The 15,619-nt window shown below is 37.3% G+C and overlaps 1 protein-coding gene across 3 annotated transcripts in view; it reads right to left on the bottom strand.

The window, feature by feature from the left end:
* Nucleotides 1-15,619, bottom strand: part of dlk2 (delta-like 2 homolog) — a 47,997-nt gene that overhangs the window by 27,381 nt on the left and 4,997 nt on the right. Inside the window, exon 1 of one of the 3 annotated variants that reach the window (XM_081350318.1) lies at nucleotides 10,407-10,519. The exons of 1 other annotated variant lie outside the window; for it this stretch is intronic. The gene's annotated coding sequence lies outside the window, so the exon portion shown is untranslated. Of the gene's footprint in view, nucleotides 1-1,076; nucleotides 1,202-10,406; nucleotides 10,520-15,619 lie in introns of those variants that run through there. One more of the 3 variants, XM_081350320.1, reaches the window with a different exon arrangement.

Here is a 15,619-nt window from a genome sequence, read left to right as displayed (position 1 = left end):
TCCTAACCCATCCCTACCCATGACTTGAGAAATGACAGGTGAATAGCACTGATGTAGAAGCACCTAACCCTAGTAATAAGACTAAACCTGACATAAACTGTAAACTCATCCCTCCAATCTGATTGGCTGATTGGAATGTTGTTCCAGGATCAACAAAGATGTTGATCCAGAAACATGTTGCACTTGGTGAAATCAGGTTGTGTATCCAACAGGTCTTTTCCTCTGAGGAACGCACACACATTTACCTGGAGTGAAACTATGGCAACGCTATTAAAAAAAAAGGTTCTTTCTATGTGCCATCTGTGGTTCAATGAAGAAACTTTAACATCCATCCGAACTGCATTACACAAAAGAAAAGGCTTCTTTAGCTTATTAAAATGTTCATTACTCTATAAGAACTGCTCAAAAATGTTTTTTCTATGGCATCCACTATTTTAAAGAGTGAAAGCTACTTAGAAATGTGAGGGTCTCAGATACTGTACATTAATAAAGCACATTTTAGAGAGGTGTATTTATGCCCTTCTAGATTGTGTGCCTATAAACCACACTTCTTTGAGAAAAGTTGTAAGCAATAAGAATTATGGCAGACTTGTTTTTTCCAGGTTACTTGGATATACCCTAGAGCACAAAATACACTCACATACAAAGTACACACAAAAATCTCTCTCTTTGTTTTTATGTGAATCTCAAAGTAATCTAAGCAAATGTAATTTAAAACTCATTATTTACTAGGAAGCTGCTATGGAAACTTAATAGGCACGTGGTCTCTTCCTTTAACCAGCATCAACCTCAGAATAACAGCCTATTCCTACACCGTTTCCATCTCGAATGATGTGTGAACACAAACACTCTCTTGCCCCTGTGTAAACAGTCTGGTTATAATTCACAACTTTAAGTGCCTGAGCTCCTGAAGTCTGGTATAGCCTTTTACAGAAACACCTCCTTAAATTACTACACAAGGATATTCATTTTTAAAAAGTTCAAAAGGTACTGCATAACCCAGATCTTTCATTTTAAATGCTGCATAACAATTCAACTCTATGTAATGATAAAAAGAAAAGGATAAACACACTTACTGGCAAATAGCCGTCACACACCTGAGCTGTTGGTGGCCCTCCAGCCGAGTGTTGCAAGCCTCAGGTGCTGATGAAACGGGACTCGCATGCACACATACACCTTGAGGAAGTCATGTAAAAGAAAATCATGCACACCCTACGCGATCAGCCCGCCACTGAGACACGTTTTGTTGATAGAAATGCTTGTTTAGAAGCAGACAAGGTTCCACCTCCCCACTCAACAAGCCTAAGGACTGGCTCTTAAAGAGACAGGCTCCCCTTAATCTCACACAGCTCAAAGAACACCACATCACGCTTGAGTGATTCAAAGACGTACACTGTAGACATCACATGTTATTCGTTTTTGTTTTTCAAACCCTCAGCCTCTTTTTGGTATTGTAAGTTTCACGGACGCGTGACGAGTCTGGTTGTTTCATGCCGTCCATGCATGTAAACATTCTTCTGCACACTGATAGAGAGGAGATTGTGAGCATTTTCCCGGCTTGTTTACAGTTTCTCAGAAAGGCATTCTGGCAGAAACTCTTGCGAATGCCGTGGCGGTAATGCAAGGCTTTTTAGCTGTTGCTGTAGCGACAGACGAGACTCCTGATGTTGGGGGCTGATGTGCCCACACGTTCCTCTGCAGGCGATAGTGTGGAGAGGATCGGTTTTCAGCAGATTATCTCAACAATATCAGGCCTGTGGAGCATTTGAAAACAGGCATCTACATGTCCTCACTACTGTGATGGGAGACACACGCACGCACCCACTGTATATGCACACACTCACTCGCCGCCGTACTAATATATTACTATAAATGAGGGCGTACGTAAAGGCAGACTGTCTCACTACTATTGAAAGCAGAATGGTAGACGGGTTTATCGGGCTCCTGAGGGCTTATCCTGATGGTCTGTGAGGAACAGATGAATAGGAAAGCACTCACAGCTCATTTGTTTTGGTTGCTCGCCTTGTGTTTATATTGAGATAATGGCATGATTGCAGCCATTCATCTTCTGGGTTTAAGCACACATTTGTACGTCTGTCCTGCTGTGGCCTCATTATGATGTTTGTGCTGAAAATGGTAGTACAATTATTAGGATGATTTCACATGCTGTCTCTTTTTTAGCGGATTTTAAAATAATAAAGGGTTTTTTTTTGCAGCGATGCCATAGAATGATTTTCTTTCATTGTGATAATCGAAAGAACTTTTTTTTTATTTTACACAACTATTAAGAACTTTCTGTGCAATGGAAAGATTCTATACTCTTAAAAATATAGGTTCTTTATTGGCATCTATGGTTCCGTAAAGAAACCTTTAACATGCATTGAACCTTTTCATTGCACAAAAGATTCTTTACAGTGGAAAAGTTTCTTCTGATTATTAATGCAAGAGACATCCAGCTCAGGTGAATAGGGTAAAAAAAAACTATATAGACATCTATGGAAGCTTGTTTCCGCCACAAAAAAAAAAAAAAAAGATAATTGCGACTTTTTATCTCACAATTGCGAGTTTACATCTCGCAATTCTGACTTTTTTTCTCAGAATTGCGAGATATAAAGTCAGAATTGCGTGAAATAGTCGCAATTGCGTGTTTTAAAGTCAGAATTGCGAGATATAAAGTCACAATTGCGTGTTATAAAGTCAGAATTCTGACTTTTTTTCTCGCAATTGCGACTTTATATCACGCAATTCTGACTTTATATCTCGGAATTCTGACTTTATATCACGCAATTCTGACTTTATAACACATAATTAGTTTATATCTCGCAATTCTGACATCTTTTCTCAGAATTGTGAGATATAAAGTCCAATTCTAAGGGGAAAAAAAAGACGGACTTTTTTTTTTTTACCTTAGAATAGTTTATATCTCACAATTCTGATTTTATAACACGCAATTGCGACTTTATTTCACGCAATTCTGACTTTATTTCTCGCAATTCTGAGAAATAAAGTCAGAATTGCGAGATGTAAACTCGCAATTGTGAGATAAAAAGTCGCAATTATCTTTTTTTTTTTTTTTTGTGGCGGAAACAAGCTTCCATAGACATCACCATTCTTCCCCAGTTGATTGATTACAAAAAAATGTATTACAAGATTTCTGAAGTGTTATGTTTAAATATGCAAATGAGGCATAATCTAATTAAATATGCTCAAATTTGCATACATTTCTAGAAAAAAAATCTAAACATTAGATAAAGCTAGGTTAAAAATGTGATATATATATATATTTTTTTTACTTAAAAGTCAGGTTTTTACAGAGGGGATTTGGGTATATTTTTATCACAGCCAGAAAGAATTTTTTTTTACCGTTTTTTAGGAATAAAATGTTGTATAAAATCAGGCAAATTATATATGAACAAACCCCTATGTAAAAACCTTGAGAATATAGATATGAATAAAACTCCTTCTGCCGAAGTGGAGATTTCTGGCTCAAAAACTCATTTTGAGAAAACGGCTTTTAAAGATTCTGCAATTGAAATCTACAGACACAAATAGATAAAGTGCTATAAAAGATACACTTAGGAGTGTATTTTGGATGTTTCATTTCCATTAGTCTGAAAAAACACTATTTTCCAAATATGCAAATATGAATATATAACCACATATCCAGTAATACCATTTAGAATATAATCACAGTTCAAGGTTTCAGGCCTTTATATTTCTCAGAACGGCTTCTCCTGATTTGTGCTCTTGTTGTTGTTCTGAATTTTCCATGTCATGTTCTCATCTTACTGTAAAACCTCCATTTACAATAAAGAAACACACCTCCACTCCAAATAAAGTACTTCAGAAATACAAGCTGTACTTTTTCCTAGTTTTCCAGAGTAATCCTATCACTGCTAGATGGGAACTTTGATAGTCACAGTATTTGTTTCACATAAGAGCAAAGAATGTAAATATCCGCTGTTGCTCAACAATTCATATCTGCTTTTTCCAGTCAATTGATTTCTCATAATAACAGTAATATGTCATTACAATTCAATCCATTACGAATGGCATCATTACACAAAACACCAGTTTGTGAAACTATAACAATGCGCCTTAGAAATCAATGTGTTTGTGCCAACAAGCAACTATGCCGAATCCCATTCTCTGACTCACACACGAGGAAGGCATGAATAGAGAAGTGGGTGTTTAACAGTCAGAGCTTAAAGCAGAGCAGCTTGGATGATAGATGCATTTGTCTTTCCGAGAAAATGGACTTACACGCTGAGCCAATGTAAATGCAACACCTTTGATATCTGTGCTTTTCGTATGAAGATTGGATCCACTTTAAAATACTAGTATGAAGTGGAGGATAAAAGCATCTTCAAAGGACCATGTTAGATGGGCTTTAAATAACTCATCCCTTTTACACAGCATCTACCATAGACCACTCACATTTCAAGCAAAGTGGATGAATATCACAGTATAACCCTGGTTCGTGTGTCCGTGGTGGTCACCGTTTCTATAGCAACAGAGAGAAGATGCCTTCTGTATGTAGACAGCAGAGTGAGATTAACTAGTGCAATAGATTGCTTGCTGGAGCTCTTTCCTATTATTTACAACATATGGGTTTAGCGCTCTGCATATGGCGTGAATCTATCTATCTATCTATCTATCTATCTATCTATCTATCTATCTATCTATCTATCTATCTATAATTGCTCTTACTACTCTGCACTTGAACCTTCACTGAACTTAAGCTGACACTGTTTTCTTCTAGATCTGCTGTACAGCAGAAACAAACTTTGATGCATAATTTTCCTGTTATTACTGTAAAGCTGCTTTGAAACAATCTGTATTGTAAAAAGCGCTGTATAAATAAAGGTGACTTGACTTGTGTTTATCAGGCTTTGCTTTTGCTCTTATGCTAGACATCTCTGCAAGTGCCAGAGAAAGTAGATTATGGAGTCAGAGTTTTATTAGGAAGTGACGGTATTTATGAACTCTATTTACAACCCAATGATCTTTCCCACGCCATATGGCCCAGTAATATATACGCCTGCAAATTAGATCCTTACAGTGAGTTGCTAGTGAGCAATTCAAAGCCACATGTGAAAAACAAATTAATACCAACAAACTAAAAACTTTCACTGTGACTGGCATTGGACTTTAATTCTTCTGATCAACTAAACTAATTCATTTAGAAATTAACCCAGGGCAAGTAACATCACAAACAAAATAAGAATTGACTCAAGAATGACAAAAACGTACACGTTTAAGATTGAACAAGCCTCAGTAATTCCTATATAATATCTTCAGGGATTTAGAGTAATAATAATAATCACATTCCCAAATAAATGTTTTTCACCTACCCTTTCTTATAGCCTGAGCCTGGTGCCTCTTCTTATGCTAAGATCCAGTGAAGGGCTCTCTGTGTTGATCTTTTCTGCCTGTGAGACTTGTCCCCCTGTCCTCATCTAGTGTATGCTGGGCGTCTGTCTTTGAAGTTATTTCGGCATGTGTCTAAGTTGCAGACAGCATGAAGAAGGGGCTGCTTGACCTTCCCTTCACCCTAAACCTCCCTCTCGGCTGGAGAACAAGGCGGCGCACGCGTCCGCGCTCTTCACAGCCTCTCACCCCGACTCACGGGGCGGCTCACACCCCAGAGGACTTCACTTAAAGCCGAGCCACAGGCACACGTTCGTACTCTGTCACCAAGCACGTTGTCTGGTTGTCGGATTGAAGCAGTTTTAAATGAGCCCCTTGATAAGATAGCCTTTTCTCCACTCAGGCAAACTAGAAGGCTATGTTATGGAAAATTTGAAAGATAAGGTCCCTAATCCTTATTGTAGGTCTAGAGAACCTCGTGCACATCCTTGTCATCCTGCACGGGTCAAATTCAATCTATCTTGGTTGTTTCCTGACCAATTTAATGTTATTCCTGAAGTCCGTATGTTGAAAAATCGATTTTCCGCTGTACGGGTGCTGTAGTTGTTTTATAGCAGCCAGAGTCCAACTCAATCTTCTACAGTCCCTTGACGCTGCAAGGTATTTCCAGCATCGGCTTCGTGGCAAAGTGTTCAAAGATTCAATTTATGAAATGGAGGTGAGCTTGGCAATTCATTTCAATCTCTAAGGCTCCTTTGTGAGGCGAGAGCAGTCCACTGTGAGAGCTAAACTGGTTCCCTGGTCTTGACATACGGGATCATTTTTTATGATGAAGACCCAAGGTCTCAGAGCCCTCCTAATCCGCTTGACATCTGACTGTGTGTTGAGACCCAATCCCTTTGTAAGCTCTCCTTGATAGGTGGAAGCACTAAAGCTGCACTGGTCGAAACCCGACACAGAATGTTAGAGCAGCTGGACCTGGACAACTGGACACCCAGTTGACTCAAAAATCCCAGTTACAGAAGTAGTCAGAAAAAGTAGCAATTTATTTTACAGTCCTGTTTGCATAAAGTGCAATCAAATAGACTTAGAGGAAAGCACAGTGATATAAAACTTCCTGGATCGTGAAAGTTAGAGCTGCTAAAGTTTTGCTCTAGCAGAGTATCAGGTGTGTTCGCGCCATGTCGCGATACCGTAATTACGAGATTTCAGCTTGAAAAAAGCATTCACATCCTCGTATAGAGCTTGTGATGACAACTTGTAAGATGGGAATGTTCTGAGAGCTCCTACTTGTACCACCTGACCGCTGCGATGTATTTAGGCGTTGATAATGTTGCATTAGAAGCGCATAATTCCCAGCCCAAGGACGTAAACAGCTCAGAGTGAAACGTCACGAAATTACAGTAATTATGACAAGGTGCTCTATCGCTAATTAAACACACCTGAACCAGCTAATCAAGGTCTTCAGGATCTCTAGCCACTTCCAGGCAGGTGTGTTGGAAACAGTACTGTGCTAAAGTAATGAATGATTTAAAGTTTTTCTTCGGACTTTAAAGATATTTGTTTTGTAAGAAGATCCCACTCAGGTCATTATCACCCGTCCTCCACTGTGCAACACTCTTGCGGTGAGAATTAACGTTCCATAGTTGGGATGCCCTACTCCTCTCACGCATTTCTGGATAGTGATTGGCGCACATATTGCAACATGGTTAAAGCCCTCAGACTTCTTCTTCACATGTCTGCATTGCGATTGGACCATGGCCCAAGGGATGTGGCCCCATTGTTGTAACCTAATCTTAGAGCTCATTGTTACATTAACTGGTGACAGATAGGCAAGTTGGGAGATTGTGTGGTCTGGAAAGAGGGTGGCTTGGGCTAATTTTGACCCAGGATGGGTGGTGACACTGAAATAGTTGGCGGTTGAGGGGTTGAGAGGTTACACATTTAGATGTATAGTGCAGCTGTGGGATGCCTTCTTCTCTAACTGCTAGTAATCTGTACACAATGCACGGTTGAGAGTGATCCATCAGGAGGCTAAGACCTTGATGGCTTTAGTATTGAATGACTCTCAGAAATGTGGTACGGAGGTGCTTCTCCAGCCACCTGGCACAAAATGCATGCCTGTTTATGCTAGGATGAGAATGGAGATGCACGGAGAACAACACTCATTCCTCACTAGCGGCAGCCTTGACCCACGAGCAGCTGAGGCTAGAGAAGAATACAAAGGCCAGTGGGCATTTGAAACCTTGAAGTCCATGGATGACAAGAATACACACACCCTTTTTTTTTTCGCAGCCTGTTATGTTTCAGCCCGGCCTTCGTGTGATGCTTGCCCTGAGTTCAGATGGCCTCCAAACATTCAAAGCATTGTAGTTCGGCATGTGATGCTCTTCTAAAAGGTGTTTTTCTTATTTAACCATTGGTAAATGAAGAGCAAGACAAACACCTGGTATCAAGATCACAAGTGGTCAGCCTAGAGCATTACTGTTTCTACCTAGTATTGACATGCGTTTTAAATGCGTCTCCTGTGACAACTTGCATTCGGATTACGTCGAGACACTCCCCTATTGTTTCATCACACTCTGCGTGACTTGCAGGAACACCATTGTGTCCTCAATTCAATACTATTGAATGAACAAGGCAAGAACGATAAGCCAAGCAGGAAAGGAAGCTCATGAGAAGAGTAGACGGAGGAATCTGCGATAATCCACAATCTCTAGAATACCGAAGTATACTTTGGACTTCATGTCGTCACACTCTACATCATTCACTTTTTCTGGAAAATGCCAAATGCTGCACACATATATGACTGAATGAACGAACCCATCTTCAATTAGTGATTGGTTATTTTATCTATCTGGTAACTTTGTATTTATTTGTGTGAATTTATGAATTCATGGTTATTGAATGATTTAAAATATATCATATCAATACATTGAATCATATCTGTCTTTGTAATAGCATCACTTTCTCAATATTGACAACTAAATTACATTTACTTGGTTGTGTGATAAAGTGTGCACTTGGATACAGTTGAGTGACAAGCAAACAGCCTTCTCTGTAACTTGAGCTATCTTTCCTTGGAAACATCAGTGTTTTTGATTTATGATTACTATGTACTTGACCTTTCCACCCCAACCAGTGTCTCCGAGGACAAACAGTTGCATGATGCAGTGCATGAACTTCGACAGTTGAACTAACAAACCTTAAGCGAGGGTATAATAATGTTGACGTTAACAATTCAATGGACTTGGAATTGACAATTCAAGCCCCATAGTGTCTCAGTCACAACAGATTAATGTAAAAACTGCTGAGGTTCAATAGAGGACTGAACAAGACTGTATAGAGAAAAATACACTGTTTTATAGATTTTTTTGGGGTTTTCGATTTTGTTTGAGTACTCTTGAAGCTCATTTCCCAGGATAGTGCGGTGTAAGCTTACATATCAGTTTTAATATAATCATCAAGAGTGCTCTTTAAAAGATCAATTGAACCCTTTCAGAAGCAATCCAGTGAGGAGACATTGACCAATCCTTACTAACCATGTGAACATTTAAGTGTATTGACTGATGTCCTCTTCCCTTCTTAGGATAAACGATGCTGAAGAGTGAATAACACAGGCTTTCAAGGCCGTCTTGAGTCAATATCAAATATGAATGAATGCTGTGTGTCTGAAAGCCAAGTAGCATGTCGACTAAGTACCGCATATAAGACGGCCTACTTCTATGGAGCCTTTGACATCTGATCTTTGCCGTCCAAAGTGATGGACTACATTTTCATTCTTGTACAGTCGGAACATATGGAGTTTCTATGTTTATAATCAGAATAATCTTGTACAATTCTGCAAACTCAAAACTCAAAAACCTGTATTACTTTAAAAAAAGTCATTTTGCATAAAATAAAACACCTTTTCCGACCACAGGGAGCTGTTATTCCTGTCGGCTTTACTTGAATATTGTGACACCGCTGGAAATGCAAGAAAATGAGTTCTTGAATAAAATGCAAATATGCTGTATTTAGCTAAGAAATGTCTGTGAAAGGTAAAAAATGAAGTGTAAAGTCTGTGTGACATAAAACCTTTCACACTGTCAAAAAGCTTGATTTGAGATAAATCCAGCTAACCTGGGGTGCATTTCCCAAAGCCAACTATGGTCGCAAGTTTCATCGTTACCAACACAACTCAATGGGACTTCCTATAGTTGGCTTTGGGAAACGCACCCCAGGGGCCACCAAGTTTAGACTGGGTCTTAAGAGCTAGTCTGATTAACTAGCAATTAGTTAGGGCTAATCAGTCTTACTTTTTGGATTTAAATTAGACCAATCAACCTTTTTATGCAACAAAAGTTATGGCCCGCCTCTAAGAATTTTTTTTGGATGATTATTACTAACTTGTAAGACTAGTCAGTTTATGCAACTGGACACTGGTTTGTTAAAGAGTCAGCTTAGCCTCAAATCACATGACCACAGCAATTTGTTAGCATTCCCATTCATCTCAATGGTAGTTGCTCGGCTGACGCATTCAGCCCCTGAAGTTCACCAACAAAAAATATGCTTTTTCATAATGGTGTAGTTACAGTATAGCAGCAGAGGCTAACTAGAACATGATAAAAAGCCAAACTTTGACCCTATCAGGTATTCCAGAAAGACTCCTTAAACAGCACATCAAAACAAAATGATTTTCCAAACAAATGATTTTCCAAATTTTGTCACAAGTTTGGCTATGTGAAACTAGTTAAAGGGAGCTCTGTAAAGCTTAGCACATGTTCATATCATTTGCCTGCATCTCAGAATTTGGTATCATGTCTTTTAGCTTGTTAAACACTGTCTTTTTTTTTGTTTCAATGGATCAAACAGTTCATCGCATTTAATCGCTTATAAGAAAACATCTGACGAATCCATTCCTAAAATTGTGTGATTTACTTTCTTCTCATCATATGCCAAACAGTTTTGCTTTCCCTCGGCACACATGTCTGCTCTTGCTTTAAAGTGTTCAATTATGTTTAAATGCCACAAGCTCAAAAAGCGAAAACATTTACCTGCGCTCGAGTGTAAAATGAGGGAAACCTTAAACTGACAGTCCCAAATAATCCTCTTTTTCTTCTTTTTCCTCCAGATCACCATCACACTCCTCTATGACAGCAACACAAACTCTCTGAGGCTGTTTATTGCCCACTGTAATATATCAGCTTATTCACTCAGACCTCAAGTGCAACTGTATGCTCAGAACCACCTGTCTGTTGGGCGATCCTCTTCCAAACGTCACACTGATATTAAATGATAATGCAGATGTGACATTGCCAATGTGTGAGTGTAAATGTGTAAAGGCCAACTAAACATTTATAGATCTCAGAGTGCATGACAAATGTGTTTTAAGCTGAACAATATTATTCTTACACACTGAACGCAGTCGCGATTTAGGCAGTTCATTATCATATACGGGAAAGTGTAAGGAGATATATTGGCTATCAGATCTCTGATTTCACACACTATTAAGTGACAGCCACTGTAAATGAAGGGGGAGATACGGATCTGAAATGCATCTGTGAATGAAATCAGGTAGTGATAAAACCAGGCTAGAGTTAATAATCCCACCAGTCAAATGTGGTTGTTCTACCGTATTTTACATGGATAATGTAAATTATCACATGACCAGAGCTGTTTAAATCTAGTTTGAATTTAATTTAAAGGCCACACTGTTCTCAGTAATCTCAAATTATTATTTTGCTAATATTGCTAATTTGAATTAATTTGCCATTTCAATGTAAACCCTAAAGTTAATCTATTTATATTTCTAGTAATTTATTTATGAATTTAACTAACTATTCCCTAACTATAACTATTTCCTCTGATGATCTTGGGATCTGTTCAATTCAAGCCATTTCTCACCATACAAAAGTGAGCTTTTATGGACTTGTCTTAAGCAGAATCAAGTGTTGTCCTATTGTCCAGTCGTAATGGTGTGCTCACATTAGCGATATTTCACAGGCAAAAAGGATCCATTATCAGTGTTTAAAAGTTACTTTAAAAAGTAATATGTTACATTATTGCATGCAAGTAACTAATTACATTACTTAGTTACATTTTATGGAAAGTAATCTATTAAGTTACTTTTGCATTGCTTTTTCTCATCTGGGCTGGGCTTGCTTGTTTTTTTAATAACAAAACTAGTTATAGCTATATTTGGCAAATGTAAAGGCCCTTTCACATCAAAAGTGAACTGAATAAGCCTCATGCTGAAGGAAATGCAAATTCACACTTGTACAGTAGAGGGCACAACTCAAACAAATCTTTCAGCTGCACTGCCGTTCTGGATTGTGGAAGAATTGGACATTACAAAATATTTGCTGTAAATTTAAAAGTAATGCATTACTTGTTACTTGAAAGTAAAAGTAATCTGATTACATACCTCACGTGACTTGTAATACGTTACCCCAAACTCTCTCCATTATCGATGTAGCATAGCGATCTACAAACCAAGCTGTTTTCTGCTGGTCTTGTGCGACAAATTCGCAACACGCAACAATCCTGATCATGCGAAGTCTTATTGAAATGGATGACATGAAAAAATGTGCAGAGCAAATGTGACTGCATTTTTATATGCTTTAATAAAACTATTTATAATTATTTTGTTCTAATTCAAATTATTTTGTTCTAATTTTTACTAATTTAAATAATGTAGTAAAAACAATAACACTATAATCACAAAAGTAAGTACTTGAAAAAGATAACTTACCACAATGGTTAAGGTAACTCTTTGAGAAAACCACATTATGTGAACTGCATGACATTTAATTATATGTTCAAATTAACTTTTCACATTTACTGAGCAAGTTTACCTAAAACGCAATTTTCTTTAAGTTTGCATGCATGATTTTGTATTGTTACATTAGATCAAAAAAAAAAAATTCTTGTTATTTGTGTATCATTCCCTTTTCCCCCACAATTGCCTGTTAGCACAACATAAAAAAGTTGTTTGCAACTTTCTACTGGGTCTGTTTTGATTCCTCACTTGCTCATTTCCCACGGTTATTTTCCATATTTGGCAGTGAATAGAGGGAGCTTAGATAGATTTAGTGTTATAGTGTTAAATGAAACTGTTGATATAGGTACAGATAATGTATGCACACACCATCTGTCTGCCTTAAATCATTTGAAGTCTGATTCCAAGAAGGAGTCTTCAGCGTGTAGAGGACCAGATACTGAGCACCACCATCATGTACAAGCCCTGACTATTACCTCATACCTCTGTCTCAGACCATTTCTCACAGAGATGCAGTTGTCAGCGAGTTCACGCGTTCAGGCCTCTGATGTACACCGGTATAAATATATACGCCCTCAAGCTATTTTGGAAAAGAGTGAGATTTGAACTCAAAGGAGAGAGGAAAGTCTCACATGTGTGTTTCCCCCAGTGACGCCCAAAGCAGTCTGCGTCACCATTAGACGCTTATAATAACTGGACACCTGATCCCTGACTACTGAAGATGGGGGTGAAGATGCCTCGTAAGACATTGTGAATCAATCATACAGACAGAAAAGGTGACAACTAAGGGCAGGACGAAAGGAGGGAGCTTGTCATGTGAAGACAGATGCTGCTGAGACAGTGTGAACAAAAGGACTCGAAACCATCTGTAGATTTCATGTTACAGCTTAATATATATATATTTCCCTACCAAGATGACCAATATTGGGATATTGAAAAAAAGCTGTAGTAAACAATATACTCATTTCTGTAATGCAACAATTCTCATTACCATAATGTAGGACATTTTGCTGTAATGGAAATGTGCGCAATTGCCATGAAAATTATGTCTCAGTGCATTATATATAAATATCTGTATCTAAACATGCATATTTCCAAACTATAAAGTCAGGGATGGTTAGAATACTAGTCGGTTACTGATTTCAAATTGCATGACAACAATTGTAGTTAGTAACGTAATCCATCACATTACATATTTAAGGTAATAAAATCAGACTACTTATTAATTTTAGATTACATTTGACCTAACTCATTTGTCACATTGATCGGAATAGGATAATCTTGTACCACATTGATATAAAATGCAAAGATAAAGAAACATTTTTACATTCTTTGTTATCAACACCATGAACTGCATTAAATATTACATTATGTCATGGTTTCAGAGTTTAATGAAAAGCTATCAAGTAATCAAATTTAGAAAATTTAAACAAAATATTTGTTTACCTGCATGTCATGTGACCATTAACCGAAAGAGAACCTTGAAATTAATTTGATTATTACTTACTATTATTATTATTATTATTGACTTGAATTTATTATTGACCTAACTTATTAACTTAAATCTCAGGAGGTACTTCAAGTAAATATGTTAGGTCAGAGAGGTTCAGCTGACAGAAAAGGTGCATTTGAATATGAAATTAAATGAATTTGCTTGAATTTGACTGTGTTTGAAAGACACAGATACATGGCTAAATGACTTACTGAGTGATAATTCAAATAATAATTTATGTGTTCGTCAGGAGCAGATTAGATATGCAATGTTAAGTGACTAGTCTGATTAAAATGTAATATAATCAAATTATTTATAATCCAATATATTCCAATCCAAGTGCTTTAATTTTTTAATCTGTTAACCTAACGTCTTACGTGTGCATCCAATAGACACTTTACTATCCCATGAGGCCTCAGGAGAGGGTTACACAACTGACACTGTAGTTCACATGATGAATGTAGTATGTCCAGATTACATTCACATATTTTTATATCAGATTTTTGCAGCATAAAATAACTAAATTTACTGCGGCTTTTCTCATTTTTATTTTTTTTTATATTTGCAGCATTTTTGTGTTATCTTGCCATGAAAGCCAACCAATAATCATGATGTACTTAGGTAATCAGTGTTAATGGCAGTACAATTACCTGTACATTTTGTGCATAATTACTGAAATTACCTTCTCCCCCACACACAAGGCATTACAAATAATTGACTCATAATTTTGTGGAAAATACAGAATTGTGTTTGATAAATTATGGATGTTAATTAGCTAACATTGTTTCCCGCCCCCTCAGGTTAACATTTTATTGCGGAAAAATTGTGGAAATAAGACAAAAGTCCCTCAAATTCTGTGATCGCAGAATCATGAAATCCTGGAGGGATTGTATTCATATATAGAACTTTTTTTATATATATATATACAGTATATAGTCGCAAAGTGTCAAAAAAGTATTTTTTTCTCAAAAAAGTATTTAGACTAATCAGACACTGTGTGATTTCGGATGCAGCCCGAGTGACGTGAGTCACTAAATCATTCATTCAACTGATTTGAACAAATGAACTGACAATATTGGTTCTAATATGTTACTTAATATTAAACATTTTATTGAATTGTTGTATAAGAGCAGTATCTCAAATTCATGCTGCTTTCTCAGAAATAGCCCATGTCATCGTTGCTAGTTAATGTGACATGTTTTGAACGAGCTATAGATCCTGTGGTGTAAGAAAGTATTTTAATGCCCAGTTTTTTTGGACATTCCCCATTTTATCCTTACTTTACACACTTGTCTGTTGTACTTTTGTAGGCTATAAAACCAATATTAACTCACTGTAATCCGGTAGGGTACGCTATTACACATCTTCCTAAGAGTGCAGGATCTCAGAATCAAAACACAGATGAAGAAGAAGCAGAAACAAGCGATAGAAGCATTGCTTGCACACATGTAATCTAAAGCAATCATCAAACATTAAACAGCATATAAGTCAAAACTGCCTAACGTTATCAAATGAAACCCATGAAGAGGTATAGGACTGTGAAGCTTTGGGGAAGTTGACAGACTCGATCTACTCCATCAATGTTTTAAACATCATTCTGAATCCGATCCAGGTGTAGTCTTTCACGAAAACAAAATGTTCAAAATGTGAACTTTTGTTCAAAATGTTTAAAAGCAGAGGCTCTGTTCTTTCTTTTAATACAATGTATGTTGATATTCATTCAATAAAATGTTCTGGGGTCCATGAAAGTTTCAAAAATTATCAAAATGCTGGCGCTGGCAGGTGATTTTTTTCAAAAACTCTGGCGGGGAAAGAGTTTAACTTGCAAGAATGCGTTATGGCCATATTTCAGAAAGGCAGTGATTAACTGCCTAAATATTATTAAATTAATATTTAAAAAGATAGTTCTCCCAAAAATGTAAATTATGTCATTACTCACCCTTATGTTGTTGCAAACCCATAAGACTTTCATTCGTCTTCACAACACAAATGAAGAT

This window comes from Scardinius erythrophthalmus (assembly GCF_964197995.2).
Source record: "Scardinius erythrophthalmus genome assembly, chromosome: 21".
Lineage (NCBI taxonomy): Eukaryota > Metazoa > Chordata > Actinopteri > Cypriniformes > Leuciscidae > Scardinius > Scardinius erythrophthalmus.
Note: the sequence above shows the minus strand (reverse complement) of the source record. Positions and strands in the feature narration are given on the sequence as shown.